Raw genomic sequence first — 17,914 nt, forward strand, 5'->3', positions numbered from 1 at the left:
AAAACATGTAAAAGGACATTCATGAAAGCCTGTTCACAACATAAAAACCTGGAAACAAATCAGATGCTCACCAAAGGAGTCAAAATGAACAATGTACAGTGAGACCCAACAATATGAGGAGTATTATGTAGAAAAAATTAATCAGAAACAATTGTATGCAGTATGACACATTCATTCCAACTTTTTATTGTGAACATTTTTTTCAGACATAAAGAAAAGTTGAAAGAATTTTAAAGTGAGTGTGCATAAAAACACATTTTATTATATTTATCTCTCATACTCATTTATACACCCTCTTTCCACTCATCAACTCATCTTTTTCTGATGCATTTCAATACGTTTTACAATAACCAGCACACATCACCCCTAAAGACTTCAACATGCATATCATAAACTGAAGGTCCATACTTGTTTACATTTTTTTTATTGATAGTGAAGAGGTTTTTTTTATTTTTTTTTTTTTGAATTTTATTTTTTTATTTTTTTTCAATATATGAAGTTTATTGTCAAATTGGTTTCCATACAACACCCAGTGCTCATCCCAAAAGGTGCCCTCCTCAATACCCATCACCCACCCTCCCCTCCCTCCCACCCCCCATCAACCCTCAGTTTGTTCTTAGTTTTTAAGAGTCCCTTATGCTTTGGCTCTCTTCCACTCTAACCTCTTTTTTTTTTATTCTTTCTCATTGCCACGTAGTACTCCATTGTGTATATAAACCACAATTTCTTTATCCATTCACCAGTTGATGGACATTTAGGCTCTTTCCATAATTTGGCTATTGTTGAGAGTGCTGCTATAAACATTGGGGTACAAGTGCCCCTATGCATCAGTACTCCTGTATCCCTTGGGTAAATTCCTAGCAGTGCTATTGCTTGAAAAATAACAGCTTTGTGTTGATACTGAAGGTTAAGAGATAACAGCCTTGCTTTACTCTTGTAAACTACGCCTCATACTCTTGTAAATTAGGCTTCACCAGTTAAGGAAACAAAAGTCCAAAGAAAAGAGCATCAGAGGCAGGGTCAAGGAGATCCACTGGTTGCAACTTAGAGGCAGAAAGTCTAAAATAAACACCTCATTAGGCAACTGTTTCTAACTCATCTGGCAACTGTTTCTGACTCATCTGGAAACTTTCTTTGTTCTGTTCCCAGGTGATGATAAAACGATGTGATCGGCTTTAAAAACTCTGTGCCCCGGCTGTTCAGGGCCGCACTCTTATCAAGAGTGTTGGCCTTGCCTCTCATTGTAATAAACTTTGTTGTGACTGTCACTGGTGCCCACAGCATTCTGTTTCAGGAGTCGTGTGGATGCAACAAGATTCACATGAAACTTCACACTAAAGGCCCATACACCTCCGATAGCCAACACATCATGTCTAGCTTTCAACAAAAACTTATAAAAGCAGGCTAAAAGCAAGTGAGAAGTAAAGCTGGTAAAAGCAGATTAAAAAGGACCAGCCAGATGTCTGAGGCCAGATATTCCCCTTGTATGCTTTTGGCTTCTGCAATATTGCTTGCCTCTCAAATCAGCCAGCGGTCAGGAAACAGAAGCTTGACTATACTAGTCCAGCCCAACACGGAAGCAGATATGTGTAAAAGATCAGTAAAACCTGAGCAGTACGCTCAGCCTTTGGAGGTGACTTCACTGGGCTGGCACCTGTGTGAAATAAACAGTCTTTCCTGATTCCCCGAGTGCATGTTGCTTGTCTCTTCCTGGGTGCTGAGTATTCACTGTAACACAAGAAAAACAGTTTATTTTTTTTTAATTTTTTTTTCAACGTTTATTTATTTTTGGGACAGAGAGAGACAGAGAATGAACGGGGGAGGGGCAGAGAGAGAGAGGGAGACACAGAATCGGAAACAGGCTCCAGGCTCTGAGCCATCAGCCCAGAGCCTGACGCGGGGCTCGAACTCACAGACCGCGAGATCGTGACCTGGCTGAAGTCGGATGCTTAACCGACTGCGCCACCCAGGCGCCCCAAGAAAAACAGTTTAAAGAAACAAAGCATGCATCAGAACCAGACACAGATATGACATAGAGTTTGAAATTATCATCTAGGAAATTTAAAATAACTATGTAAAGTTAAAATAAGTATGTTAAGGATTCTAAGGGGAAATACAGACAACATGTAACAACAGATAGGTATTGCAAGAAGAGAGGTGGAAACCCTAAGAAAGAATTGAAAGGAAATGCCAAAAATCAAAAACATTGTAACAGAAATTAAGAATGCCTTTCATGGGCTCATAAGTAGACTGGACATAGCAAAGGAAGGAATCAGTGAGGTTGAAGATAATATCAATAGAAACTTCCCAGACTGAAATGCAAATAGAAAAAAATATCAAATAAAAGACCCCACACAGAATATCCTAGAACTGTGAGACAATTATAAAGGGTGTAACATATGCACAGTTGGAAAATCAGAAGAAGAAAGAGAGAAAGAAGCAGAGAAAATTTGAAGAAATAATAACGGAGAATTTTACAAAATTTATGGCAGACACCAAACCACGGATTCATCAAGTTCAGTGACCACCATATGGCATAAGTACCAAAACAATCTACACCTAGGCATATGATATTCAAACTGAAGTACCAATGGCAGAAAGAAAATCTTGAAAGAATCCAGAGTGGGGAAAGCCATCTTATCTATAGGGGAACGAAAATAAGAATTATATCAGACTTTTTTCTTGGAAAGCATTCAAGCAATAAGAGAACAGAATGAAATTTTTCAAGTGTTAAAAGAAAAAAACACCCAACAACTTAGAATTCTATAACCAGTGAAAATACCCTTCAAAAGTGAGGGAGAAATACTTTCCCAGCAAACACACATTGAGAGAATTCATCACCAGATCTACCTTGCAAGAAACATTAAAAGAAGTTCTTCAGAAAGAAGGAAAATAATATAGGTCTGAAAGTAAGATCTACATTAAAAAAGCAGAGTGCTGGAGAGGAATCAATGAAGTTGAAAGGAACTGGGATATGCCAACCCCAAATATACCAATTTGGCTTAAGGAGTGTTTTGAGCTGAAAGCAATTAGCTCTCTGCCTTCCAGCTTTCCATTTGAAAGCAGGGCATAGATTTCTTTTCTGTAAAGGAAATTTCCATTTGTAAAGGTGTCCTCCTCTCCTATACTAGGAAAAGGAAAAAAGATGCTGGAGACAACTCCTTTCTCACCTGATAACTTGAGTCTGCATAACAAACCTTACTAAACAATCCTTATTTGCCCATCACCTTCCCACAATTTATTCCCCCATCCCAAGACCAAATTTCCTTTTCCTTTATTTAATTTCTTCTCTACACTCAATTACCCTTTGTTAAAATGGAATATAACTCCCCAGGTCTAATTATCTCTTTGGGGTCTTCACTTCTTTCTGCTTTGAAAGGCAGGCTCCATAACTGTTTCTCCTGTTAATCTGGTTTTCTTTTGGTCAGTTTAATTAGCAGGGCCCCAGGTACACAATTTAAGAAGGGAGAGGAGGGGCGCCTGGGTGGCTCAGTCGGTTAAGTGTTCGACTTCGGCTCAGGTCTTGATCTTACGGTTCATGAGTTCGGGAGCCCCGCATGAGGCTCTGTGCTGACAGCTCGGAGCCTGGATCCTGCTTCAGATTCTTTGTCTCCCTCTCTCTATGCCCCTCCCCCACTCACACTCGGTCTCTCGAAAATAAATAAACATTAAAAATTTTTTTAAAAAAGAGGGTAGAGGAAAAAGGATTTTGTCCCCTACAAAGTTAAACTATTTTATTTTTCTTGTTCTAAATCAATCTAATAGTCAGCTACTTATTCAAAATAATAATAGTTATCGTGTGTTACATGATTATAACATATAGATAAATGAAATAAATGACAGCAACATTATAAAGGACAAGAGGGAGGAATTGCGAATACTTAGCTATAAGACCTGCACTGCCCATGAAGTAGTATAGTGTTAATTGAAAGTAGCCTTGGATTAGTGGTAAATGTATATTGCAAACTCAGGGGAAACCACTAAAAATTTTAAAAAGAAGTATAATTGGTTTGCTAAGAGACGATCAATTAAAAGCAGAGAAGGCAAAAATTATGGAAAGATTTTTAAAAAGGAAAATAACAAGTGCAATGAATAGAAAACAGTTCAAAATATGGTAAATACTTCTTAAAAATTTTTTTAAAGTTTATTTACTTTGAAAGAGAGAGAGAGTGTGTGTGTGCAGGGAAAAGGCAGAGAGGGAGAGAGAATGGTATCAGCACAGAGCCCAATGTTAGGCTCAGTCCCATGAACCATGAGGTCATGACCTGAGCCAAAATCAAGAGTCGGACACTCAATGGACTGAGCCACCCAAGTGCCCCAAACATTAATTAATTAATTAGTTAATAATGGTAAATATTAATCCAAGTATATCAGTAATCACTTTAAATGTGAATGATCTAAAGACGCCTATTAGAATACAGGGACTTTTGGAGTGGATAAAAAAAAAAACCAAAAAACAAAACAAGACCCAGCTATGTTGTTGTCTATAAGAAACCCATTTTAACATGTGTAAATGTGTAACATGTATACATGTATAACATGTATAACTATGTTTAAATATATAAATAGAAGTGCTAACACTAATGAAAAGGAAGACGAAGTAGCTATATTAATTTCAGACAAAACAGACGTCAATACAATGACATTTATCAGGGATAAAGAGGGATATTACATAATGCTAAAAGGGTCAATTCTCCCAGAAGGCCTAACAATCAATGTGCATGCACCTAACAACAGAGCATCAAAATACCTAAGGAAAAAATGGACAGACAGCAGGGAGAAATAGGACAAATCTACTACTATAGGTGGAGACTTCAACACTGCTCTTTTAGTAATTGATAGATTTGACAGGGAGAAAATCAGTAAAGATATAGTTGAACTGAACAGAACCATCAATAAACTGGATCTAATTGACAGTTTTAGAATACTTCATCCAATAACAGCAGAACACATTCTTCTCATGCTCACATGAAACATCCCCATGATAGACCACTTTTTGGGTCACAAAACACACCTTAACAGATTTAAAATAATAGAAATAATAAGTATGATCTTATATCACAATGGAATAAAACCAGAAACAGAAAGATAGCTAATAGAAAGATAGCTTTAAAATATCCTAAAGTGGGGCACCTGGGTGGCTCAGTTGGTTAAGCGGCCGACTTCGGCTCAGGTCATGATCTTGCGGTCCGTGAGTTTGAGCCCCGCGTCGGGCTCTGTGCTGACAGCTCAGAGCCTGGAGCCTGTTTCAGATTTTGTGTCTCCCTCTCTCTGGCCCTCCCCCGTTCATGCTCTGTCTCTCTCTGTCTCAAAAATAAATAAACGTTAAAAAAGTTTTTTAAAAATAAAATAAAATAAAATAAAATAAAATAAAATAAAATAAAATAAAATATCCTAAAGTATTTATGGGAGTCTGGGTGGTTCAGTAGATGGAGCGTCCGACTTTTGATTTCAGCTCAGGTCATGATCTCACAGTTCACGGGATCGAGCCCTGTGTTGGACTCTGTGCTGGCAGTGCAGAACCTGCTTAGAATTCTCTCTCTCTCCCTCTTTCTCTCTGCCCTTCCCCTGCTTGCATGCTGTCTCGCTCTCAAAATAAACAAACTTAAAAATATATTGGAAGGAAACAAAAACGAAAAATACAACTTATGAAAATTTGTGGGATACAGTGAAAGCAATGTTTAAAAGGAAATTTGTGGGGTTTTTGTTTATTTGTTTGTTCTACATGTTTCAAGTTTTTATTTAAATTCTAGTTAGTTAGCGGATAGTGTAATCTTGGTTTCAGGAGTAGAATTTAGTGATTCATCACTTACATATAACACCCAGTGCTCATCCCAACAAGTGCCTTCTTTAATACCATCACCCATTTAGGCCACCCCCCCACTTCTCCTCCAGCAACCCTTAGTGTGTTCTCTATAGTTTGGAGTCTGTTTCTTGGCTTGCCTCCCTCTCTTTTTTTTTTCCTTTCCTCTATGTTCATCTGTTTTGTTTCTTAAATTCCACATATGAGTGAGATCATATGGTATTTGTATTTCTCTGACTGACTTATTTAATTTAGCATAATATACTCTAGCTCCATCCACATCGTTGCAATGGCAAGATTTCATTCTTTTTGATGGCTAAGTAATATTCCAGTGTGTGTGTGTGTGTGTGTGTGTGTGTGTGTGTATTTATCCTTTCATCAGTTGATGGACATTTGGGCTCTTTCCATAATGTGGCTATTGTAGATAATGCTGCTATAAACATCAGGGTGCTTGTGCCCCTTTGATTCTGTATTTTTGTGTTCTTTGGGTAAGTACCTAGTAGTGCAATTGCTGGGTCATAGGGTAGTTCTATTTTTAACTTTTTGAGGAACCTCCATACTGTTTTCCAGATTGGCCGCACTAGTTTGCATTCCCACCAACAATGTAAGAGAGTTCCCCTTTTTCCACATCCTCACGCAACATCTCTTGTTTCCTATGTTCTTAATTTTAGCCATTCTGACAGGTGCAGTGGTATCTCATTGTGATTTTGATTTGTATTTCCCTGATGATGAGTGATGTTGAACATCTTTTCACGCATCTCTTAACCATCTGGATATCTTCTTTGGAAAAATGTGTGTCCATGTTTTCTGCTATTTCTTAACTGGGTTATTTCTTTTTTTTGGGTGTTGAGTTTGAGAAGTTCTTTATAGATTTTGGATACTAATCCTTTATCAGATATGTCTTTTGCAAATATCTTCTTCCATCCCATAGGTCACCTTTTAGTTTTATTGATTGTTTCCTTTGCTGTGCAGAAGCTTTTTATCTTTTCTTTTTCTTTTTCTTTTTTGACAGAGTGAGAGAGTGTGAGCAGGGGAGGGGCAGAGAGAGGAGTGAGAAAGAATCCCAAACAGGGTCTTCACTGTCTGTGCAGAACCTGATGCAGGGCTCAATCTCAGGAACTGTGACATGATGACTAGAGCCAAAATCAAGAGTTGGACACTTAACCAATTGAACCCCATCCAGGCATCCCCAGAAGCTTTTTATTTTGAAGTCCCAATAGTTCATTTTTGCTTTTGTTTCCCTTGCCTCTGGAGAAATGTCTAGTAAGGAGTTACTATAGCCAATGTCAAAGAGGTTGCTGTCTCTGGCCTCCTCTAGTATTAAAGGGAAATTTGTAACCTTGAATATTGAATATTGAATATTGGAAAAGGAGAAAGACTAACATCAATAATCTAAGCTTTCTCCTTAGGAAACATACAAATGGCCATTAAGCAAACAGAAAGATTCGTTAGACAGCAGGAAAATGCTAATTAGAACCACAATGAGATATCACTTGACATCCATTAAAATGGCTAAAACTAAAACGACAATTTCGCCCAGCATTGGCAAGGATGAGGACCATCTGGGACTATCATAAACTGCTGGTGGGAATGTAAAATTGTAAAAGTACATTGGAAAACAGCTTGGGAGTTTCTTAAACATGTAAACATATACCTACCATTGACCCAGCCTTTCCACTCTTACATATATACCCAAAAGATATAACAGCTATGTCCACACATAGACTTATACATGAATATTTATAATAGCCCAAACCTGGGAAGAATACAGAGATCCATTAAGAGTTGAATGGATAGACTAATTGTGATGGATCCATACAATGTAATACTATGCAGCAATAAAAAGTAAGTGATACACAGAACAACCTGAGTGATTTCAAAATAATTATGCTGGATGAAAGAAGCCAGAGACAGAAAAGAAACACTGTATTATTCCATTTCTATAATATCCTAGAAAATGCACATGAATCTCTAATGACAGAAAACACATCAGTGGTTATTTGGAAGTGAGGATGGAGGAACTTATGAAGAAATTTGGTGGGGGGCAGTGATAGAAATATTTGTTATCTTGATTGTGGTGATGTTAACATGTGTGTATATTGACTTGTAAAGTTCTGCAGAAAAATAAAAAATTTAGAGCATTCTAATTTAGGAACATCAAAGAAAAAAGTTCCTAAGTAAAACATTAGAAAACAGAATCCAACAGTACATTAAAAGAATATTATGTCATAACCAAATAAGGCTAAAGGAGGACTACAAGGGAGTTTAAAATTTTTGAAGAATATTAGTATGAATCATCATATTAACTGAACTAAACATGGACAAAAATCATTAAGAGAAAAACTAATACAGATGATTTTAAACATATGAAAAGATACTCAATCACTTTCATACTAAGAGAAATGAAAATTAAAACTATACTTGGGATATCATTTCTCACTTATCAGATTGGCAAAAATCTAAAAATTTAACAACTTTCTCTGTTGGTGAAGTTGTGGGAAAATGGACACTCTCATCTATAGTTGGGGGGTAGTCAAAGTGATACAATCCTATGGAGGTGAATATGAAAATATTCAGCAAATTCTAAATGCATTTAATTATGGCTCAGAAACTACATTTCTGGGACTCTATTCTAGGAATACACCTATACACATTTGGAAGGTATAGTACAAGGTGGTTCATTGTGGCATTGTGTGAAATAGAAAATACTGGAAAATCCAAGTGTTCATCAGTAGGACTCAAAGAAATCAATGAAATCAAATGATCAGCATGATTCCAGTCAACAGAATCAAGAAGCATCTAGATGTAACATTAGAAGTAAGAATAAACATGGTTTCAGAGCAAGACAAAGAAAAATCAGGGGACTAGTATATATGACAAATCGCAATTTGGGAGGGAAACTGGAATCTATGAGTACAGACTGTGTCCAGGAGTTCTAGTAGAATGTTATGATAGTACTTATTATTCATTAATTGCACTGATATTTCTTAAGCACTAATTGTGTATTATGTACACATTATGATGCAAATACATTATGATGCTGGCACATGAATATAATAATTCTCAACAAACAAACATGCAAGAGGAAGGAAAACTCTTTTTTTTTTTTTAAAGTAGACTCCACACCCAGCGTGGAGTCCAAAACAGAGCTTGAACTCACGACCCTGAGATCAAGACCTGAGCTGAGTCAAGAGACAGACGCTTAACCAACTGAGCCACCGAGGCACCCCAGGAAACTGTTTACAGAACAATGCCAACTAATAAATACAGAAAAATAAAGAATTAGAAAACAGCCATTTTGCAAACCCCAAGTTAATCATTGTTTAGGCAAAGATCATCAATGGATGATAAAACTATTTTGTGAATGCTTACTGAGTGTTGTGGGCTGAATTTTGTTCCCCCCAAATTCGTATGTTGAAGCCCTAACCCTCAGTATCCAAGAATATGACATATTTGGAAATAGGGTCTTTAAAGAGGTGATCCAATCTGACTGGTGTCTTTATATTTTAATGTTTATTTATTTTTGAGAGAGAGACAGAGACAGAGACAGAGACAGAGTGAGAGTGAGGGAGGGGCAGAGAGAGAGGGAGACACAGAATCTGAAGCAGGTTCCAGGCTTTGAGCTGACAGCACAGAGCCTGATTTGGGGGCTTGAACTCACGGACCGTGAGATCATGACCTGAGCTGAAGTGGAACGTTTAACCAACTGAGCCACCCAAGTGCCCCAAGACTGGTGTCTTTATAAAAGGAGATTAGAATTTACAGAGAGATACCAGGTACACAGAGGAGCAACCTTGTGAGAATGTGGCAAGAGGGGGACCATATGCAAGCCAAGGAGAGAGGCCTCAGGAGAAACCAAACCTGTCAACATCTTGATCTTGGATTTCCAGCCCCTGGAACTGTGAGAAAATGGATTTCTGTTATTTAAGCTACCCACTTTGTGGTGTTATGTTATGGCAGCCCTAGCAAACTAATACATTGAGGGAAAAGATTATTCACAGTGTCCCCAAAGAATCACCCCACAGGTAAGTAATTAAATACAAAAGAAAAAAGATTTCTTTGCAATGAAGAAGTTAAACTTAGCATTACCAAATACAGGATGCATGGACACACGTTTCCAGACATGACTCACTGAGAAGGACATATCACCCAAGCAGATTTCTTACCCAAGCTCTTTGACCTGAATCTATTCATGAGGAAACAATCAGAAATGCAGAACCATCTACAACACAATTGGCAAATGCTGGTCAAAAATAACAAGGTCATGACAGACAAAACAGGCTGGGAAAATCCTCTTAGATTAAAGAGAGATTAGAGACTAAAGAGGCATGATGCTATGCACAATGCCAAATGTCATGCATGAACCCTGTTTGGATTTGGGATTTTAAAAAGTTGGAAAGAAATTTGAGGATAATTAGAAAAATTTGAATTTGGGATACATAATATTATTGTATCCTTGTTAAATTTCTTAGGCGTGATGAGGTGTTTGTAAGGAGTTGGGGGGAAGTGATGGAATTCTTCTGTATCCTGATGGCAGTGGTGGTTACACAAATCTATACATGTATTCAAATTAATGAACTAGACACCAAAAAGTTAATTTTACTATATGATAATTTTTAAATTAAATTGAAAATCATACCTTAAATTTCTTAGATATGAGAATGGGCTCGTGGCTATGTAAAAAAAAAAGTCTTTGTTCTTAGGAGCGTGGAAATATGCAAAGATCACCGAAATGAGAACAGAAACTACACAGGTCTCTATAGCAAGGGAGTCAGCCACTATCACGTGGGAAAGTTTTATAGTGAAAGAAGGAAAGACTTCATGTATGCCTTGTGGAAATAAATGAAGACAGACCAAAAGAGAAAAGCAAAGGCCATTTATTCCAAGCTTGCTATAGCAAGGAAGTTCAACATTGTCACTTGCCTTTTGGCAGAGATTCAAAGGCAAGCAGAAGAATGGGAAAACTTTACAGTAAGAAAAGGGAAGGCTTCAGGTATGCCCTAATTGCAAAGCCATTGGCATGGGGAAGCTGTAGGCAAGCTAACTAGAAGCGGGGCATCCTGGGTGATTGGTTTGGGGAGCAGATTTGGTTTTCTCTGGTTGGACCTGAGCCGGAAGTGGAGAGTGGAGGCAAAAAATAAGGAGGCTTGTGGTCATTGACCAGATCCTAACTATCTAGACCCATTGCTGGAGGGGTAGCGGTTTGGCTTCCCAGGCTTGTTGCTACAGAGCTTGTAGGTCAGAGTTCTATTGTCATATACAGTTGACCCTTTAACAACGCAGGAGTTAGAGGCACCTACCTCCCTTCCCCCAACACAGTGGAATAACTTTTGATTTGCCCCAAATGTAACTACTAGTAGCCTACTGTTGACTAGATGCCTTACCAATAACACAGTCGATTAATACATATTTTGTACATGCTTTGTATTATATACTGTATTCCTACAATAAAGCCAGCTAGAGAAGAGAATGATATTAAGAAAATCATAAGAGAGAATACATTTACAATACTGTATTTATTGAAAAAATTCTGCCTGTAAGTGGACCTCCGCAGTTAAAACTTCCATTGTTCAAGGATCAATTGTATGTGGTCTAGCCATTATCTGTTTGTATATTCAGTCCCTCAGGAGATACATGCTGAGTATTTAGCCTTTAGGGAGCATGATGTCCACAGTTTACTGTAGAAAGGTATTAAAAAACAAACATGCCAGAGTCCTTCCCTTCCCTTTCCTTCCTCTTTCTTTCTTCCTCCCTTTCTTTCTCTTTCTTTCTTTCTTTCTTTCTTTCTTTCTTTCTTTCTTTCTTTCTTTCTTTCTTTCTCTTTCTTTCTTCCTCCCTTTCTTTCTTTCTTTCTTTCTTTTTCTTTCTTTTTCTTTCTTTCTTCTTTCTTTCTTTCTTTCTCTCTCTTTCTTTCTTCCTTTCATTATCTATCCCTTCCCCTCCAGCATGAACTTTGACTAGCAGATAAGCCACAAGGCTTACAAAAATAATTCTCAGAAAGTGCTGTTCTTCTGGTATGTGGCTCTCATCGAGAGAGGGGAACAAAAACAAGAGCAACCCTCTAACTGTGAGTTTCCCTTAAAGTACACAAAACTATCACCTAAGCCCAAACTGCAAAGATACATATTCAACTTTCCCCTATAAAAACCCTAATCCTGCTTCAATCAGGGTGTTACCTAATGCCCATCAGCTGAATACAACCTTCAATGACTTAAATAATTTTCTTTGGACATTATTTTTATTTATTTATTTATAAAAGTTTATTTATTTGAGAGGGGGGAGGGGCAGACAGAGAGAGAGAGAGAGAGAGAGAGAGAGAGAGAGAAAACCCCAGCTCTGAGCTGTCAGCTTCCACCCTGACATGGGGCTTGAACTTATGAACCATGAGATCATGACTTGAGCCCAAACTAAGACTCGGATGCTGACGCACCCAGGCTCCCCTGGACATCATTTTTATTTTTTTTATTTTTTTTTATTTATTTTTTTTACTTTTGGTAGTTTTTTGTTTTGTTTTCTTTTGACTTTGTTTTTTTTTTTTTTTATGAAATTTATTGACAAATTGGTTTCCATGGACATCATTTTTAAATGATGGGGCCTGTATGTATGTACGTATGTATAAAAAGATAAAGCAAATGTGGCAAAAGGTAACAGTTATTATATCCAGGTGGAGGGCATTTGAATGTTCATAGCACAATTCTTTCAACTTTTGTGTAATGTAAAAATTTTCCATTAAAAAGCTGAGTGTAGGGGAGTGCCTGGGTGGCTCAGTTGGTTAAGCATCTGACTTTGGCTCAGGTCATGATCTCATGGTTCGTGAGTTCAAGCCCTTCATCAGGCTCTGAGCTGTCAGCTAGCTCAGAGCCTGGAGCCTGTCTTCAGATTCTGTGTCTCCCTCTCCCTCTGTCCCTCCCCTGCTTTCTCTCTCTCTCTCTCTCTCAAAAATAAATAAAACAAAACATTTTTTTTTAAAGTTGGGTGTAGGGGCACCTGGCTGGCTCAGTTGGCAGAGTGTGTAACTCTTGATCTCAGGGTTGTGAGTTTGAACCCCACATTGGTTGGAGAGATTACTTAAAAATTAAAAAAAAACTTAAAGGGGCGCCTGGGTGGCTCAGTCAGTTGAGCGTCTGACTTCGGCTCAGGTCATGATCTCACAGTTCATGAGTTTGAGCCCCGCATCAGCCTCTGTGCTGACAGCTCTGAGCCTAGAGCCTGCTTCAGAACTTGTGTCTCCCTCTCTCTCTGCCCCTCCCCTGCTTGCACTCTCTTCCTCTCTCTCTCTCTCTCTCTCTCTCTCTCTCTCTCTCTCTCAAAAATAAACATTAAAAAAATTTAAAAAACCTAAAAAATAAAATAAAAATTAAAAGCTGGGTGTAGAATAAGTAAGCTGAGGGTTCCTGCTTAGCCATTGAACCTGATGCTTTCATGAAGTGTTCTATCTCTGTCAGTGGGAGACAGATAATATGTTACAATGTTGTGAAATATTTTTCATCTACTAAAAGAAAGTGTGCAAGACAAGACTGATCAGAAGACTGATCTTTGTATTTACTGTAGGACAAAGAGGTGCTCATCATTATGTCCTTAGCTGCAGATGTGAAAATATTCTGACCTTGCATTCTTACTTGTTTTCAACTGGACGTTGGCATAAATGGGAAGATTCACAACTGGCCTGCTCCAGGATTCAAGACAGTCATTTGTAGAGTTTAAAAGGAAACTCCGATCTCTAGGGGCTCCTGGGTGACTCAGTCAGTTGAGTGTCCAACTCCTCATTTTGGCTCAGGTCATGATCCCAGGGTCATGGGATCCAGCCCCATATAGGGCTCCATGCTAAGCGTGGATCCTGCTTAATATTTTCTCTCTCTCCCTCTGCCCCTCTTCCCTTCCTCACGCTCTCTCTGAAATTTAAAAAAAAAAAGGAGACTGATCTATTTGACGTGGCAACTCCCCTCCCTCCCTCCCACATTTCTAACTCATGTCAATGTCCCATCCACCCCCTTTAGCAGTTATCAACTTTTGATAAACAATGTTTATTGCCCTCTTTCCCACTAGGATGCTGGGCTCATGAAGCTAGGAATTTAGGGCCTGTTTTGTTTTGCCAAACATCAAGCATCAAGAGCAGTGACTGGCGATCAACAAATATTTTATGGATGAACAAATAGGGTCTTATATATACTTATAAGTTCTGCATCTTTTTACTGTTTCCTGCATTACTCCTACCAAGTCAATTTTGTAACTAATTGTGTCATTCAGAGATGCTTGCAGAGTCTTTTGAAGGGAATAAGTAATCTTTTAAGACGATGAACCTGGTTGTGTTTTACTGCTCTCTGCATGTGTGGTGGAGATACCAAAAATAAAGTAGTTGATTACTCCACATATGTGAGAAGCAGAAATCACTTCATTATCAGCGTGAACAAGTAAAGGAGCAAACAGCACATGAATACAATCATTTCTGGTAAAAAGGAAGGGTAGGGGCATCTGGGTGGCTGGGTCAGTTAAGCATCCAACTCATGATCTCTGTTTGTGAGATGGAGCCCCGCATCAGGCTCTGCGCTGACAGTGGGGAAACTACTTGGGATCTTCTCTCTCTCCCTCTCTCTCTGCCCCTCCCCTCCTTGCTCTCTCAATCTCTCTCTGTCTCAAAATAATAAAAAAAAACATTAAAAATGTTTTAAAGGAAGGCTATGAAGAAAACAAAAGCATGGTGAGGAGCTAGAGAGTAGTGGGGTAAGTCAGGAAAGAAAGACATCTAAAGAAAAGACACTTGAGCAGGTGTAATGGAACCAGAGCATCTCTGTCAGGGGCTACAGTAAGTGTCAAGGTCTGGAGTTCCTGCCTCTCTGCTCATCCTACCACTGGATGGCATCTCTAGGCTGGGGCCAAAGATTTTCTTGCCCCATTCAAGGAAAGGACAGCACTTTTCTCCATGCCGACTTTCTCTTTTTATATTTAGATTTTTATCTAACAGTTTAATTTTCCCAGTTAATTTAAATAGTTTTAATAATAAGGTTAGTACTTAATGTGCCTACCACCCATTGTATGGCCTTGACAATAACCCCTATCTGTCCATGTGGTCCCCCAATTCATTGACCTGCCTCCCCTTAACTGAGGTAAATATCATCCTGAATCCCAAGTTCATCAATCTTTTATTTTTAATATGATTTTATCACAACTACACACAATCCTAAATAATTTATGTTCTTTATACTAGTAGCTTTTAATTTTGTGAAAGTGTGTTATTCTTTATATAATCTTTTGGGAATTACAGGGCTCTTTTCCTTTAATACTCATCCATATTGTTGAGCATTGTTCTAGTTTATTCATTTTGACTCCTGTTGATGAGCATCCATTTTTGTTTCCTGGTTTTGCTGTTGTGAACAGATTGTCATGCATATCCTAGGTTTGTGCAGAGTGTTTCTTTTGGGTATATTCCTAAGAGTGGACTGGTTGGATTGTGAGATATGTAAATATTCACTGTAGGAGGGAATGCCTACTTTCTAAAGCTGTTACACTGATTCACATTCCTTCAACAGGGCAAAAAGATCCTGTGGGTGCACATCCTCTTGGTATTTACGGAATGAAATTTTTGTAAATTGAATGGATGTAAAACATAACCTCATTATGTCTTGATTTGTATTTCTCTGATCGCTAATGACTTTGAACATCTCTTCATATGTTTATTGGCTCTATCTTTCCTTCTCTGAAATGGTCTAACAGATGACCTATTATTTTTTTAAACATAACCGTAGTACTATTAGGATGTTCAACAACATCAACAATGATTCTTTTTTAATGTTTATTTATTTTTGAGAGAGAGAGAGAGAGAGAGAGAGAGAGAGAGAGAGAGAAGGCAGGGGGAGGGGCAGGGGGGGCAGAAGATCTGAAGGGGGCTATGCGCTGACAGCAGGAAGCCCAATGTGGGGTTCAAACTCAAGAACCACGAGACCATGACCTGAGCCAAAAGTTGGAGGCCTAACCGACTGAGCCAGCCAGGCCCCCATGTAAACACAACTTTTATATGCACAGGGAATCCAAAAATCCATTTGATTCACTTTATTGCAATATTTATTTTATTGCAATGGTCTGGATCCAAACCTGAGATATCTTCAAGGTATGCCTGTAGATCACCACTGAAATGTTTTATATATCAGGAAATCATTTTAATATGATTATCTTTCTTACAAGCCATGAGATCATGACCTGAGCTGAAGTCGGAGGCTTAACCAAATGAGCCATTCAGGCACTGCCTCCCCCTTTTTTCATTAACAGTGATTCTTGGAGCTCTGTATAGAAGTGTCTGCATGCCAGACATGCTACCCTTGATTCAATTTCTTCTTCGTTTATTCATTCAATAAACTCTCAGACCAGGCTTATAGATGTAGAAAGAGAATTTGGAATAATTAGAGAGTCCAACACTGTAAAAAGCAAAAATTATCTCAGACTATAAAAACCTGCCCTGCCATTCATCAGGCTGGGAGAACAATCACAGATGCAAAATTAACAGGAAACATTATTTCTCCCAAGGACTGCAGCTGTAATGTCACACAGAGCTCTATTTTGAGTGACTACTACTTTCTTAGTTGCCGGGAAACTTCCTTCTCTACAATCATAGACTATCAAAAAACTGCCATTCAAAACGGTATCAGTACGAATGAAACATCCTACTCTTGCTGGAGACTGTAAGTCACTCAGACCCAAAAATGCAGCCAAGATTTTCAAACCTGAACAGAGATAAGGGTACTTAGACACAACACTCTACATCTATCTTAATTTTATCGTTTCCAAAAAAACAGGACTCGGTTCACTTTGCAGTTCACATACGGCCTTGTTTTGCTTTCATGTTACCAAAACACTTTCATTTATATTTCATCTGAACTTCACCAGTTTTCAGAATCCTATAACTCTATCTTTTCCTTTGATTAGTGAAATAATCCGTGGTTCCTCTGGCATGTGGTCTCCCTCATTGATTGATGGATCTTTCAGACCACAAATTAGTCCCAGATGGTCTTAGGCTGAGTAGGACACCCTTACATTCCAGATTGTTAAACTGAGACCCAGAGGGGATGTGACTGGGCTGAGAGCATCCAGCAAGTTCATACCTGAGACTGTGTCAGTTCCTCTCAAAACATCTTCCTCACCTGACGATTCAGAAAGGCCTTCAGCGGGGCACAGGGCCTTCTACCTCGATCAGGAGGATTCCCTGGAGGAGGAGATATCTGAACTTGGTTTTGAAGGAAAAGTATGCATTCCCAGGTAATGGCAACGGGACTTCTTCTCTTTCTGCCCAGTGACATCTCCTAGAAGGGTATAGGCATCTCCAGAATTTCTATATGGGAAGTACTATTAGGGACAACAAACTGGCTGAAGTCAGGCAGAATCGGTCTTGTCTTAAAACTACATTTTCAAAGGGACTATCACTATGCAGATTTTATTTTATGTGGAAATAAAAATAATGGTTCCCTAAAGATGCTTTTATTGCCATATTGCTTTAGATTAAGAAAAAATCAAAAGATATATTATTTTATACCTTTTATTTTATCTGGGGTTGCTGGAGTGGGAGATAATGTAGACTAATGGGAGCATTCAGACCCCCACAGCCAACCCCCACAAGCACAGCAGAGGGGAATCTAACACTGACTTCTCCCCTTTTCCCCCCAGTGCTACATCCTAGTAGGGTTTGCACACCCCCAATTTCTTCCCCTTCTTCCTTCGTGGTATGTTCCAGGAGGGGACTGTAAACCAGTCTGACTTCTCCCCCTTCTCATCCTGTGGTATCTGCCAGGAGAGAACAGCCACTGGCACGTCTGCGTCTTTCCAGAGGCCCTTCAACTTCTCTGAACATTATTGCACAGATCCAGAGTACAGATGCAAAGACCCCCTCCCCCAGGAAGACCGCCCAGAATAACGTTCGCACCCATGCTCTGCGCCACCTGTGAGACGGCTCCACTGCTCTGCCTTGTGAGTTTAGAGGCTTCCCCACCCTCCGTACGGAATGATCACTCCCCCAACATGGCGCACCCCACAGGGAAGCGCGACCTGGGCGCGGCCATTTTCCCCGCTTGATAACACGGGCGAGGGGCACTGAATGCGCTAAAGCACCGACTCCGTAACGTCCCC

The 17,914-nt window shown here is 39.0% G+C and overlaps 1 long non-coding RNA gene across 1 annotated transcript; it reads right to left on the reverse strand.

Annotated features, from left to right (window-relative positions):
• Window positions 1–1,105: 1,105 nt before the first annotated feature.
• On the reverse strand, window positions 1,106–17,775 carry LOC115507273. Its single transcript, XR_003966597.1, has 3 exons — window positions 17,712–17,775; window positions 16,897–16,997; window positions 1,106–1,728 (listed from the first exon to the last, which is right to left on the reverse strand). It is a non-coding gene; the product is annotated as an uncharacterized LOC115507273 (long non-coding RNA).
• Window positions 17,776–17,914: the final 139 nt, after the last annotated feature.

Source organism: Lynx canadensis, chromosome X (assembly GCF_007474595.2).
Source record: "Lynx canadensis isolate LIC74 chromosome X, mLynCan4.pri.v2, whole genome shotgun sequence".
In the NCBI taxonomy this organism is placed as follows: domain Eukaryota; kingdom Metazoa; phylum Chordata; class Mammalia; order Carnivora; family Felidae; genus Lynx; species Lynx canadensis.